Source organism: Camelus dromedarius, chromosome 33 (assembly GCF_036321535.1).
Source record: "Camelus dromedarius isolate mCamDro1 chromosome 33, mCamDro1.pat, whole genome shotgun sequence".
NCBI classification, from domain to species: domain Eukaryota; kingdom Metazoa; phylum Chordata; class Mammalia; order Artiodactyla; family Camelidae; genus Camelus; species Camelus dromedarius.
In genome coordinates, this window is record NC_087468.1 from 7,319,618 (window position 1) to 7,335,168 (window position 15,551).

Genomic DNA, 15,551 nt, shown 5'->3' on the forward strand with positions numbered 1-15,551 from the left:
CTTGGGTAATAATTATTTTAAAAACAACATCCCAGTGAAGCCATTTTTGAGAATCTTTTTCTCATTATTATATCATTTCAAGTTCTAGGGGTGTTCTTTACAAGAAGCTACTTCATTTATCCTCCGCCCTCATTCTAACGAATGGAAAAGTGAAAACCTGTCCTATTTGCTATGTGTGTATATGTATAATTTCATGCATGGGTTTTCTGTTCTTCAGTGTGATGCAAGTCGAGTTAGGGTGGTGTTCTGGGTAACTTCTTATTTTTTCTGTTTCCATCAATTTGAAACATCTCAACAATACATTTCTCTTTGTTAAAGAATACTTCGCTATTTATGATTTCCAAAATTGTGAAACTATTGCTTTCCCAAAAGGATGTATTTTTTTCCTTATTCCAGTTATTTTCCAGTTTTATTGAGGTGTACTTGACAAATGAAAACTGTGTATGAAGTGTACAATTTGCAGATCTCATATATCTATACAGAATGAAATGATTACCACAATGAAACGAACACATTCATCACCCCACAGAGTTACCTTTCTTTGTGTGTCTAGTGAGGACACTTAAGATCTACTCTTACCAAATTTCAAATACTTGATACAGTATTATTAACCACAACCACCACATGCTACACTGGCTCCCCACAACAAATCCATCTTATAAATGAAAGTCTGTACCCTTTGAACATCTCCCCATCCCTCATGCCCCAGCCACTGTTCCTTCAAGTTTGACTTTTTTGATTCCACATTTAAGTGAGATCATTCAGCATATCTTCCTGTATCCGGTTTATTTCACTTATTATAGTATTTTCCAGGTTCATCCATGTTGTCACAAATGGCAGGATTCCCTTCCTTTTTATGGCTGAATAAGATTCCGCTTTGTACATGCCACATTTTTTTTGGCCGTTCATTCATCAACAGACACAGACTTGGACCATGTAATGATGCTTTAAGTGCTCTGGCAAGTCAGTCTCACCTGATGCCTGTTCTACCACTGAGCATTCTATCCTCTTTAGAGCTAATCTTAAGGGAGCCATTTTGCTTCTTATTAAAGGAAAACCTCAAACTGCCTCTTTTCTCCCACTAGATTATAGCTTTTTTTCCCTTTGGTTTTTTTTTTTTTTAACATTTTTTATTGATTTATAATCATTTTACAATGTTGTGTCAAATTCCAGTGTTCAGCACAATTTTTCAGTCATTCATGGACATATACACACTCATTGTCACATTTTTTTCTCTGTGAGTTATCATAACATTTTGTGTATATTTCCCTGTGCTATACAGTGTAATCTTGTTTATCTATTCTACAATTTTGAAATCCCAGTCTATCCCTTCCCACCCTCCACCCCCCTGATAACCACAAGTCTGTATTCTCTGTCTGTGAGTCTATTTCTGTCCCCTTTAAAATAGCACCCAAAGTAATAAAATATCTGGGAATAAGTCTAACCAAGGAGGTGAAAGAATTATACACAGAAAACTATAAACCATTGATGAAGGAAATTAAAGAAGACTTTTAAAAATGGAAAGATATTCCATGCTCTTGGATTGGAAGAATCAATATTGTTAAAATGGTCACACTGCCCAAGGCAATCTACAGATTTAATGCAATCCCTAACCAATTACCCAGGACATATTTCACAGAACTAGAACAAATCATAATAAAATTTATATGGAACCACAAAAGACCTAGAATTGCCAAAGCATTACTGAAGAAAAAGAAAGAGGCTGGAGGAATAACTCTCCCAGACTTCAGACAATACTATAGAGCTACAGTCATCAAGACAGCATGGTATTGGTACCAAAATAGACATATAGACCAATGGAACAGAATAGAGAGCCCTTTGGTTTTTGATTTTATTTTACAGAAGAACTTGAGAAACCCTGGGTGCTACTCTTTCTGGATAGAGAAATACTTAGTTAATGGAGGAAGCATGAGCTTCTGGAAGGAAATTAGGTGATAGTTCCTCATTTGCTTTTTCGCCTCATTGTGAGCCTTTCTGCTGGGTTGGAGAGAAGGTAAATGGCGATTGCAAAACCTTCCTGAAGACCAGGGCATCGTTCACCAACACCAGAACTCAGTGATAAATCGTGGGTCCAGATGCAGCCAGTGAGGCTTTCTGTCTTGTGTCAGGAGATGCAGGAATGGTTCCCTCACTTCCATCATGGGCTCTTTTTACTCTGGGCTACGGTAGGTTGGCAATTCACTTGTTTATTCTCTGCTGATTTTGGAAGACTCCAGGCTAAAGACGACCACCTTCCACCTACCTCTCCTTGCCTTATATACGATCTATTACCAGTTTGTATATACAACACCCTGGGCCCTCTTCTCAGAACACATTTATTCTCAATGTTTACAGCAAACCTGTGAACCAGATCACAGCTTCATACGTTTTCTTGTTCCCCCAGTGTCAGATTAAAACAAATTCTAACTAACAGAGCTTGGCAGTGCTAGAGTGGGAATTCAATCCCACTCAGTCTAGGGAGCCAGCTGTTTTAAGGTAATTAATACAGTGGTACTGTTCTTGGTAAACCCCATCGTAGCTTCTGGAACACAGTGAAAGTTCAATGAGTATTTGTTGAATTTATTTGAATAACAATTAAGTTCAGAACATTTCATTTTGAGGACTGAAATGTCACTGTTTTTCTAACAGGCTATCTGAAGACCAATTTTCCCTTTTTGAGACTAGTCGCAACAGAATGTTATATCTTCTTGTTGAATCTGTTGCATTGCCTACTAAGTGTTGGGTAGGCACGTTTACTGTCTAGACTGAAATTCTAATGGTCTTGGACTGTGCTGTTTTTCTTTGAATTTTTAGTGCCATCATAACAGGAATACTTCTCCTTCAGTTCATATTTTCTTTAAGCAAACTAGGTATTATTCGGTCAATTGATTAGAATATAAATCTGCATTGTGTGAATCATACTGGTTAATTTTCCGTGGGAGCTAGAGGAAATCAGGAGATAGTTCCCTCTGACTCTTACTACGGTTCTATTTAGGTCACTGTCATCCCTCTTCTTGTAACAATGGAGGATAAAGCAGATGAGGATTGTGAAAAGATTCTTGCTACCGATGAGCATAATGGTTTCAGGAAAAGTGAATATTCTTGATTTTCAAAAGAAAAAGTATATGTCAAATGTTGGGCTTTCTCAATGATGTTTAGTTATGAAACGAGTGGACTTATACCATAGAAATACTTATTACTTCTCCTTAAACATTGCTGTAGAAAGGCTTTAAAAAGAATTCTATTGAAATAGCTCTTTGAGAACTAGCAGTTTCTCAGAAATATGGTAATCATAAGCCAAATGTGTCTTATCACAAACAGTAATTGTGAAGAATGGGCGAAAGAATGGATGAACAGCCCATCTGAGGTCTGCTGGAGTCCCTGACTGTCTGAAAACCTTTTGAATGGAGTGAAATCCGTGACCAGGACCTCTGACATGTCTAGTGATTTTCGTATGTAGAGATACCATTTTTTTCCTGAGTTCACTTGAGATTCAATGGGAACATCTATAAATCTAGGAGAAATTTTATTGGAGAACAGCTACATTTAGCCAATGCCAAAATATAAATTATAATTGGAAATAGAAAATCTAAATCCTCTTACTATATGGGGAAACACACATTCTCTGTGCAGGAAAGAACATGGTCCAGACATGGTCTGCTGTCATGTTCCAGATAAGAGGAGCCTGGCAGGGACTGGGAGCATGCACAGAGGCAGGGCATGGAGGGGTGGTGTACCCAAAGACACGTCTGGCAAAGAACTTCTTGTCCAGAGAGGATGTAGATGGATCTCGAGGGCAGGAATTCTAGTCTCAGCACTATTGACATTTTGAGTTTGATAATTCTTTGCTGTGGGGAGCTCTCCTGGGCATTGTGGGCTGTTTAACAGTGTCCTTGGTAGCACCTGCCTCCCAACCTGTGACAACCAAAAATGTCTTCAGATAATGTCAAATATCCCCTGGGGGGCAAAATCACCCCCTATACACTTGACAAAGGCTGCTCTTGAAAGACTTGAAACTTTCAACTTGAAAGACCAGTGAGAGGTGCTCCTTCACAGAGTGAGAGCTGGAGCCTGAAGACATGTGCAGAACCAGCCCCGGGAAGCCCCATCGGGCTTTTTAGCATGTCTGTGCCCGCAGTGTGGAAGGGAAGACAGCTCTTAAATAAGCAACTGCCTATCAGAAACATGCTTAAAGCTTCCCATGTGAATGAAAGTGTCTAAATGTTAAGGTGCTGAGTTTATAGGATATGCTCTCTATTCATCTAAAGGAATGTTAATAGACAATACTTGATAAGAGTGCTCCACAAGCAGATCGGTTTTGGACACCCTGGGTTGAACAGAGAGTTGTTGATAGACTTCAGAAGGCATTTAATATGCTAATGTGCACCATGAATCTCCAAACATATAGCCTAGTCCCCAGACTTATCTGACCACACGTTAGGAAAAATGACCTCCAATGACATTGGTTAATTTTTATTGTTTTTGTGTCTTATCTTGGAATGATGCTTTACAGAGCAATTCCACACACACACACACACACACACATCTATATTTTATACTGAAAAGGAGGACACGGTGTGGAGCTCAGTCTCCAAACCAAGTCTTTCCGATTCTAAGTCCACAACACCTTCAATGCCATAGACTCCATGCAGAAAACCAATCACTATTTAGCACTTTAGTTCCTCTTTTTGACTTGTCTATCTACCAATACTGCTTTCTCACGTCGTATAAACATTTCAAGTGCCAAACAAGCTATCGGGGCAATGTAGATGAAATACAGACACATTACTATTATTCTTATGATCATTATTAACGTCTTATTGGTAAACTTCTTGAAACCTTCAGCCAGATATGCACACACACCCTAAATGGCTATGAAGAGACAAGATAAAAAAAAAAAAATACCAAACATTCTTAGAATGGAAAGGCGTAGGACTATACACCTGCACTTTTATTTCACAAGGAAGGAGCTGCTCTGATGAAACTAGATTTCTCTACTTTGTCATCTTTTCCACATTCCTTTCCTCCTCCTAAAAAAAATAAAACATAAAAATAAATGTTGATTCTCCCTGAATTAGTTTTAATATATTTACAATATACGTGGGCTCTGTGTGTTTCAACAGAAAATGTAAATCCCCATCTGAAATCCCATTTGGTTCTAATTTGAAAGAGTATTTCCTTCGAAACTAATAAACAAATAAACAAATCAGTTTGATCTGCTGGGCGGATAATATGGAGAAGGAAGCATGTTTTTGTGAAACAGAAATTCGTTTTCGGTGCGTAGCTCCTGCCCGTGGAAGGGGCGCGTGGAGAATTGCTGTGTCCTGTGTGCCGCTCTGAGCCAGTTTAAAAGTAGCACGTTCCCCTGGCTGGGAGCGAAAAGAGGGTAGAGGGAATCTCAGCGGATCAATTAACAGAGGGACCTGTCCTTCAACAGCAGAAGATCTATTTCAGGATTTGCATATCACTGAAAAAAATTACAAAGCTGAGATAAATACAAGCCCGATAATAACTCACTGCAGACTTGGCTCCATTCCTAGATTTCCTTGGCTGTTTGTCCTAATAAAGTGTCTCCGTGGCACTCAGGGCAGGGAGGTTATTAGTAGCTGTCAATCAAAGGAGGGAGTAAGAAATTGGCAGGAGGAGGAAGAGAAGAGAGGTGACATTCATCGCCTCTTCTCACTGATACTGGGTATAAAAGTCACTCAGAGCAAGTGGTTAAAAAGGGACAGGTCCCTCTTCATCCTCATGGAAAAAAAGAAAAGCTGCCTTGGTTACCAACAATTTAATAATAAAACGAAATACATCAATCATCTTTTTTTCTCTACCTTACGGATGCCTGAGCGTCCATTAATTCTGAGGAAATGAAGGACATATGAAAGAGATCTTCATGGGAGCCTCTTGCCTTCATCCTGCTTTCTCATGTTTTCATGCAATGCATACATATTGAGGCTTAAAATTAAAGGGGAAAAACTTCACCATTATCAGACATCCCCAGCGTTTTTTGCAGTTTTTTTTTTTTATGTTGAAATTTTTCTTATGGCATAACAAGTGAGTGCCTAGAGGAAAAAAATATATATACGGGCAAAACATGTTTTCTTAGTTCATTTTAAATCAGATTGCAGGGATTTTGACTTTACCAAGTCGATACTCAAAACCTACCTGCATAGCAATTAATGGATACTTCAGAGGTCTTTAATTTACTATTTTCTTAATTAAAGAATATCTACTACTCGAGCACACGAGCACACCGTCTCTCTATATGCATATTTTCATAAGTAACAGAGTCCACAGAGTGCTAATTGATATCCTGGTCTCCAGACAATACTTTACTAAATGAAATGACAATTATAACCAATTAAAATTCACTTTACATACGACTTCACCTATTTGGTATGTATTATGCATGAAGACTGAGAGCACACTGCCTCACTGCTCCGGATTTCCGTGTGTCTTGGAAATTGATGGACAGCTCCAAGATCTGCCTTTTAGTGCATTTTTTACTCCTAAACCAGGGGTCACTTGGGGGCTTATCAAAACCCCTAGATTTTGGTGTTTCCCAGGTTAAGGAGCTAATATGGGTTGTTATTTGTTGCAGATAGAGGCTTTTATTCAGATTTACCTAAGTGCATCAAGAACACTTCTCTGCGGAATCACTCTTGTGGTGAGAAGAGGCTGCTTCTCTCTTTTTTTTTTTTTCCTTCATTCTTGTTTTTGTTTTAGACACTACTGTCTAATTACATATCCCACCCTCCAGCTTCCAGCCGCAAGACACCCAACACAGACGCTATTCAGATTCACATCTCGTGATAACAGTTTTGTGTTAACCTGTTGCTCTTTATAGAACTGAACTTTAAATGTTCAAACGTGCATTATTTTGCCAAGGTTCAGTTGACCTTGAACTAGCATCAAAAGGCACACGGGGTGTAGGGAGCAGGCGAGCCCTCTTTTTCCTGCTTATTGAATAAGAGGGATCTCCATTTCCTGTCGTTCCTCCCTTTGAAATATTTCGATCAGAAATAACCCAAAAAAAAAAAATAAAAACGCCTTAAAGAAAATAGGAATATAAACATAGGAATGCTGGGACCAAAATAATGATATCCTAAAACTCAAAATGGATTTCTAATTTTTGAATAAAGATTTCATTTGTATAAGTACTCAGTTCTATTGGGAATGTGCATTTGACGGCCTCTGCCCTGTTCCGTGACTATCTGTCCTATTGTGAACGCATCCTGCTCTTTTATAGGAGGATGCGATCCTTTGAAAAATAACTTTTAACTAAAAAATATGATGATGTGCTGAGAAATGTAGATTCCTTCATCAGTGATGTCACCTCACATTTTTCATTTTCACAATCAGCCCCAAATCATAACATTTCCACAGTCCTGATTTTTGCTCACCCATTTGCATGGCTCTTGCATTTGGCAGACTAATTTCTGAGCAACAAGTGTGCAATCAATTTTTAAGAAATCCTAGGCTTTTAGGGGCTGGAGCTGTCAATTGTTTACACACGAATTATTTTGCAAAAGCACGAAGACTAGAAAACCCAACAGAGTTGCAGTTCACCAGGAGAAACACTGTCTTGGTTTCAGAAGCTTCACTGCATCCCTGAAATTATATTGGTACTCATGTGTTTCTCAGTTTTAACAGAAGGTCAGATTAATTATCCAACAAAAAACACTTTGTAATTTGGTATCAGTTTGTAAAACATTTGAGATATATATGTATATGTGTGTGTGTGTGTATATATATATATATATATATATATATATATATATATATATATATGATCTAATTTTAGTCAGTATCGTGCATCAGTACTGAAGTATATTTTTAGTTGGATTTAAGATTTAAAAATCATTCCCATTTGCAACACTTTTATTCCAGAATGTTAGATTTCCACAATTGTTAAACAGGCTGCCAATATCAGATATGACAGAAAAATAACTTCTAAACAGAGCTTTTCAAATTTTTAGTTTAAGTACAAACTGATGTCAAATAATTGTACATATAATTGAGTAAAGCCCATACATTATAAATTAGATTTTACAATCATATTTCCATATTTACAATAGATTTTCTCCTCTTTCTTATTTACTTCCTTTCTTTGTTCATTCTTTCTGAAATAATCCATTCTACACTCTGAACTGTGGGATGTAACAAATTATCTATTAAAAATATGTCTTGATATAAATAAAATGGTTGAAAATCATTACACATTAGTCATTTTGACTAAACTTCCTGATGAAGTAACGTTAAACTTAACTATTTATGAAATTTTGTTTTGGAACTGTTGCATTTGATTTGCAGTTAAAAAAAATTCTCTTTTCCTAAAATGATAAACTTCTGCATTTTTCCTTTAAATTTTAAGCATTTGCACTGCTTACTTTTTGATATGTGGAATAGCACTAAACATTCCTCAGGTGCAAAAATAATTGTATAATTTTTTTTGCAATTATGAAGATTGATTTTCGTTAAGTTGTTTTTTTTTTTTTTCCAGAAAAGTTGATTTGCGCAGTAAGTCAGGTGCCAACGTAGGCAAATGTAACCAACATTAAGCTGGCCAATAGAATTCAACCAATGCTAAGGTCATTAATATAATTTGTTTTGGCACAGTTACATTTCCTAGTGCCACTCTGAGCAGTTTGCTGGGTACATCAATTTGTTTTCAGCTATTGTGAAATTGGATATCTTGGCTCTCATCCAAAGCACCCTCTCCATTTGCATATCTTTGTTATCATTTCAGGTTCTCAGAACATACTGTGGACTATCACACCATCTGCACCAAGATCCTCACATCCAAACACAAATTAAAAATGAAACTGTAAAATTTGCAAGGAAACAATACAGACCTTTTATCTCATTCTCCCTCTGTTCATTTTCAAAAGAGAAACTTGCTTGTAGCCAAGCATGGCAAAAAAGGCTTTTATTAATTGGACTGGCATCAAGCATGCATACATAAAATTGTTTATTTTTTCCCTATAAAGGGGTTGCCTGACATAAAAGGGTCTTTGAAGATGACATTCAGATTTTGACATTTGCATGATATTGTATAAATATCAGAGGTAGGAGACTCTTCTGACAAACCAGATGGGTCAAAAAAAAAAAAGAAAGAGAGAGAAAGAAAGGCACCACCATAGAAAGATATTAGTCCTTTACTTAAAGGATATTAACGTCTCCTCTAAACTGGGAATTATTAGGCAATAAAAACAAACATATTTGTTACAAACTCGAGCTTTTATTTATTTTTTTTAAGAGAATTCTAATCCTGGGAAAATATGAAGTTTATTTTTGAGTCTATTCTGTATTTCAGTTAAGGGCATGGAATGTAATTGGACCTTGGCCTTCTAAGTGCTGTAGCAATTAAGTTTTCTTGTTGACCTCAGGATTGCTGGATGGTCTTAATTTTTATTACAGCGTGGACATTGGGATGTTTTTGAAGGTTGGAAGGGCATTCTGGGTCCCCGTGTTCATCACAAATCTGGAGTGTGTAGGCATAGCATTTTTACTTCCCTTTCTGATTTCTGGATGCAGGTGGAGGCTGGTTGTAGTTTCTCACAACAGATAAGAATGTCCCTCCCAACCACCATCAGTAAATCTGTACATTAAAAAAAAAAAAAAAGAAAAAGAAAAACCACCTAGGTGGCACTGAGGGGCCAAGGCAGCAGAGGAGAGCAGACAGACGACAAGGGATTTTGCTGATGGTGTATTTCCACCGGGATGTCAAATGCCAGCAAAGGGACTCTCCCCCATCTGCGTGTATAATAGAATAGCACAAATCTGATTAGACTCTTTGACCCTTGTGTCAACCAAGAATCAGACACAGTCAGCAAGTTGTGCACTGAAGTCCCTCTATGCATTCGGCCTTCAGCACAGACCACTCCCTCCTCAGGCTCCGACAGCCTGCACCGTGGTCTTCGGTTGCCTCCACTCTCCCCATCACCTCTGTGTTTGTCATGGGCCTCCTGGAGACACGTCCGCATTTTGTTCTTTGTAAGCCTTGCCTTGAATGATAATCTTCTTCACCTACTCCCCAGAAGAGTCCAGAATTGAAAGAAAATGCATATTTCCTGGAAATAACAGTTGGTGAATTTGCCCGAGTTTCACTCAGCTGTGAGCTGGATCTGAAGGTCCACGCAGGAGGTGGATGAGGCGCATCCTGGACAATGGCTGGGAGATTCCTGCACGTATGGGCAACTCAGCATCTCAGTCTCTTGAAATCACCTTTTGCATCAGCACCGAGTTCTGTTACCTGAATGTCCTCCTTCCGCATCCATGGTCTCTAAAATGATGCTTCAACACTTTCCTTTCTCAGAAGCCACGTGGCTCCTTCTTTGCTGTTGGTCAGATGATCTAAATTCTACTTCCATGGTATCTCCGAGAGGACGAGCACGCTTCCTTCTCTCCTTTCAGATTCCCGTGGTTCTCAATGTCTCCTTCACACTCATCTCTTTTCCAAGTCCTCCTCTTTACATTTTTTTTTTTGGTTTCATATAAAATTGGTGGACCATGAGTTGTGGTGAGTGAAATCACATGGGTGGTAGAGTCAGGTGACACCAGCTCTACTTAGGAGAAGCCCCTCCTGGCATCACCCGGCTGCCACAGGAGGACGATCTGGAGACTCACCTCGCAGCTGGAGCCCACCGACCTCAGAGCATCACCTGCTGGCGTGGACTGGGCTGCAGGTTTCCCGTTGGTTTTTGAGATACAGGAAATGCACTGCCCAAAAGGTTTTATGTTGTCAAGTCACCCTCTCCCCGCTGTCTTCAGCTACAGGAACAGGCTTTTCCTGGACCATGTTTAATGCTTTTTTCCTGTGTGCCACGGACTGTATCTGATTGTTCGTTTGTTTGTTTTTTCTTTCTTCCAACTTAGAAATCCCTTTCAATTAATAAGAACTTTTTAACCTCTGCTAATGGCTGCTATGGAAAACAGAAGTTAGTTTTTGTCTCCTAGCTGTACTTACAGAAAGTAACCAATATCACTAAGACCCTTTCAGCTTTACAATCCATGTACTTTGGACCTGAACATCTACATAGTTCTGGAAATACTAGGGGGAAAAAAATGTGTGGCTGAGTCTACGATATTTCAAAACAGATATTTGAAAGTGTAAAAGTATAAGAAAATAGTTTTTTTTAATTCGGTTTACAAAACACTGAAATAAAGGTATGAGTCTTTTTTAATTTAGCAAATAGGTTTGTGGTTTTAGTGTAGAATAAAAACATACACTGGCCCTTTGCCTTTGTCTATTATCTTTAATAGGCAGATATCCACAAGTCACTTTGTTTTTATGTAGCCAATTTGGACACAAACCCACAAAGCACTCAGATAAGCACAACACGAAATGCACAAGGCTACAGCGTGAGAAACGTCACCGGCAACGTGCGTTTTCAGTATGTGTGGCATCTGTGTCCTGCACTGAAGGGCCCCCCACCTTCCTGGAGCCCCGCTTTCACCGAGACCTCCCTCCTCTCTTCCATTTAAATGTTTTCTTGGAAGAAGCTGATGAGACCTCATACAAAAGTAAACCATAATCCAACACAGAAAATGGGTATTTTTTCTGATGAGAGAACACCTGAAAGTCGAGGGTTGGAGCTCTTTGGGCTTTGAAAGCCGAGAGGCAGCGTCCCGTGGTGGTTGAAATCACCCACACCTGATGCAGCGGGCTGGTTCAAAGCCTGGTCCTGCTTCTCAGGAGCCGTGTGGCCACGGGCACGTCGCATAACCTTCTGTGCCTCAGTGTGCTCACCTGTAAAGTGGGACCCCCTCTAGCACTGGCCTCGGAAGAACTGGTGTAGGGAGTAAACGAGTTAATCTATATGAAGAACTGAAACAAGTCCCCGTTACACAGGAGGGTTACAGGATGTTTGGCTGTGCTAAGTTTTTAGATACACATGAGTGAAACAGCATTTTTGAGTGGGATGCTTTAAAGAATCTCTGAGATAGTCTGAGTTCCAAGGGTGTGAAGGAAATCAGATAAATTCTGATGCACAGATGTAGACAAAGATACAGAAAGATACATACATAGAGACAAAATATGTAAGTAAACATGCAACCATAGGTACGTGAAGCACTTACTCATGATTACAAACTCAAAATAGCAAATCTAATTAATTTTTTAGTTAACTGGCAGTCTTTTCTTTCTTTCTTTCTTTTTTTTTTTTTTTTTTTGGCTAGAAAAATGAGAATAATTTGACATTAACTGGGGCAAAAGCGCCAATAAAGACGCCGACTAGCAGGTCTTTAACGCCCGTAGTGAATGACGTCAACGTCAGGGGTTACGTCTCAAATGTAAGAGGCGTTTGGCCAGTTTCCCCCAGACCATCTGACCACCCCGTTCCTCTCCTCTGCTCCGTGTCACTGCAGGAGGAGAATCCTGAGGCCAGGTTTCCCAGGATCTTGTGTCTAGAAGCTTCTGGAAAGGGTTCCTCTGATGGGAGATGCTAGTAGAAGTCTGGTGAAGGGAAAAGGGGGAACCAGGGTCATTCTCCCCTTTCTCTCTGCTTCAGAAGCCGTCAGGTGGCAGCAGCAATGGGCCTGAGATGCCATCTCCTACCACACATGCCCCCCATGGTCCAAGACTGCTCTGGGTGACCCTGGCATCTTTGCTGGGTCTGCCACCTCCTTGCATGTCCCTGAGACCGTTGGGTTGCAGCAGCTCCCAGCTTTTGCTATTTCCTGTAGAGACTGCAAACCATGGTGTATATGCTTCTCAGCAACCCTGCCAGCTGTGTAACTAATTCTCCCAATTCCACTCCCTTTTCCCAGTGGCTTCCAGCCTCCTGGTTAGTGCTTGACTCAGTTACCACTCCTGGTGCTATAAAGCACCACAGACCAAACGGAGACAAAACGCAGATGGTGGCCACCACCGAAACGCTGCCAGCCTACCCAAACAGAAAGAGGAAATGTGTTTGAGCTGTGTGCTTTAAACTACAGCATCCCAGATCGCTGGCTTCTCATTCAGGGATGCACACATTCATCCAGTGAGTATATTCTGCGCTTCTTCCAGGAGCCAGGCATCACTGTACGACCCAGGGAAATGCCAGTCCTCGAGAACAGAGTCCCCGAGCTCATGCAAGTCAGACGCTAAATAATTCACATTCACGATGTAAGATGGGGATGAGTGCCAAAAAGGGAAATCAAGCAGCGTGAAGGGACAGAGAGTAAAAAGGGTGCTTTAGATAGCTTGGAGAAGCTGCACTGCTGGGTGACTTTTGGCAGAGACCTGACTTCCGTGAAGAGGAGAGTTCCATGGACCCCGGCATGGAGAGACAGCCAGGAAATGAGAGAGGAGGCATGAACTCACACCTTGAAAGCAAACAAACAAGTGACCAAAAAGATTCCTATTGACAAAAAGAAAACTGTTGTATAGAAAAGCAAGGATTGTAGATTTTTTTCATTGACAAAACCCATTTTGTACAAGTGCTGAACAAATCTGTTCAGCAAGGCTTAAAAGGACATTTCATAACACTAGAAAAGCAAGGATTGTAGACTTTTTTCATTGACAAAACCCATTTTGTACAAGTGCTGAACAAATCTGTTCAGCAAGGCTTAAAAGGACATTTCATAACACTACAGGTCGCAACAATGAAGATGCAACCAATACCACCATCTACGTGTCCGATAACACCGCAAAATCAGCAATTCTCATACAGCAGAAACTACAGGAGATGCACAGAGCAAAAAACACCTCAATGATAGGGGAGACAACTTTGGACTAATGGAGCTAAAAATCTAAGAAGGGTTTTAAACAGCGTTGTCCAAAAGAAATACAATGGGAGCCGCATGTATATAAGCCACAGATGTAATTTAAATATTCTAAAAGTCAAAGTAAGAAAGTGAAAAAAACAGGTCAAATTAATTTTTAAGTACATTTCATTTAATACAATCTAAAATATTTTAATTTTATTATATAATCAATTTAAAGAATCATTAGTGAGATATTTTTTATTTGTTCTAAGTCTTTAAAATATGGTTTGTATTCTGTACTTTTATCACATCTCCATGAGGACAAATCACATTTCAAGTGTTAAGTAGCCATATAGACTAAATTTCATAATCAATAAAATAAGTCATATATATATATATATATACACATATATAAGAAAAAACCCGGAATCCTGATATTGAGGAAGCTACCTTTTTTCTTCAAGTGTACATGGATCATTCATGAAACTATCTAACAGACCATAAAAAAGGCAATAAAGTTTGAAAAAAATTATATAAAGAGCATACACTTTTTGAATTAGAGTTCCCTCCAGATATATGCCCCAGAGTGGGATTGCTGGATCATATGGTAAGTCTATTTTTAGTCTTTTGAGGAATCTTCATACTGTTAAGATACATGCACCCCAATGTTCACAGTAGCACTATATACAACAGCCAAGACATGGAAACAACCTAAATGTCCATCGACAGATAACTGGATAAAGGAGCTGTGGTATATTTATACAATGGAATACTACTCAGCCATAAAAAAGAATAAAATAATGCCATTTGCAGCAACATGGATGGACCTGGAGATCATCATTCTAAGTGAAGTAAGCCAGAAAGGGAAAGAAAAATATTATATAATATCACTTATATGTGGACTCTAAAAAAAAAAAGACAAACAAATGTATTTATAAAACAGAAACAGACTCATAGACATAGAAAACAAACTTATGGTTACCAGGGGGAAGAGGGTGGGAAGGGATAAATTGAGAGTTCGAAATTTGCAGATACTAACTAACTAATATATATAAAATAGATAAACAACAAGTTCATACTGTACAGCACAGGGAACTCTATTTGAAATCTTGGAGTAACTTATGGTGAAAAAGAATATATAAATATATGTATGTTTATGTATGACTGAAGTATTATGCTGTACACCAGAAATTGACACAAGATTATAAACTGACAACACTTCAATAAAATATATATATATACACACACATATATATATACACACAGAAAAGAGCATACCCTGATTACAGTGCCGTAAAACTAGGAATCAGTAAAAACAACCCACCTATCCACAAACACACACACGTCTCTCTACCTGGAAACTAAAGAGAAAATAAAAATAGAAACAAAATAAACTCAGTATCAAAAATATTACTGATCAAAGAGGAAGGTCGAATAACAACAGAGGACTGACAATGATAATGAAAACATTTCACATCAGAGTACATGGAGCACAGGTGATAGAGGACTCAGAGGAAAGTCCAGAGTCCTGAATACTCAGAACAATAAAAATGATAATACATAGGGTAAGCTTCTAAATCAGAAATTGAGGAAAAGAACAAACTAAACCAAAGGAAAGCAGAAGGACATAAAAAACACCAGAAACTGACACAATGTAACTGACTATACTCAATCAATCAATCAATCAATTTTTTCAAGAAGAAGTCATTACAGACAGATTATTGAAAACTTAGGAAAACTAATGAAAGAAACCAAATGTTGGTTACTTGAAAGATCAGTGAATCAACCAAATAACCAGCTACCTTATTCCACACTGGAGAGAATGCACAAATACACATTTTTTTTTTGTAGAAAAATATCAA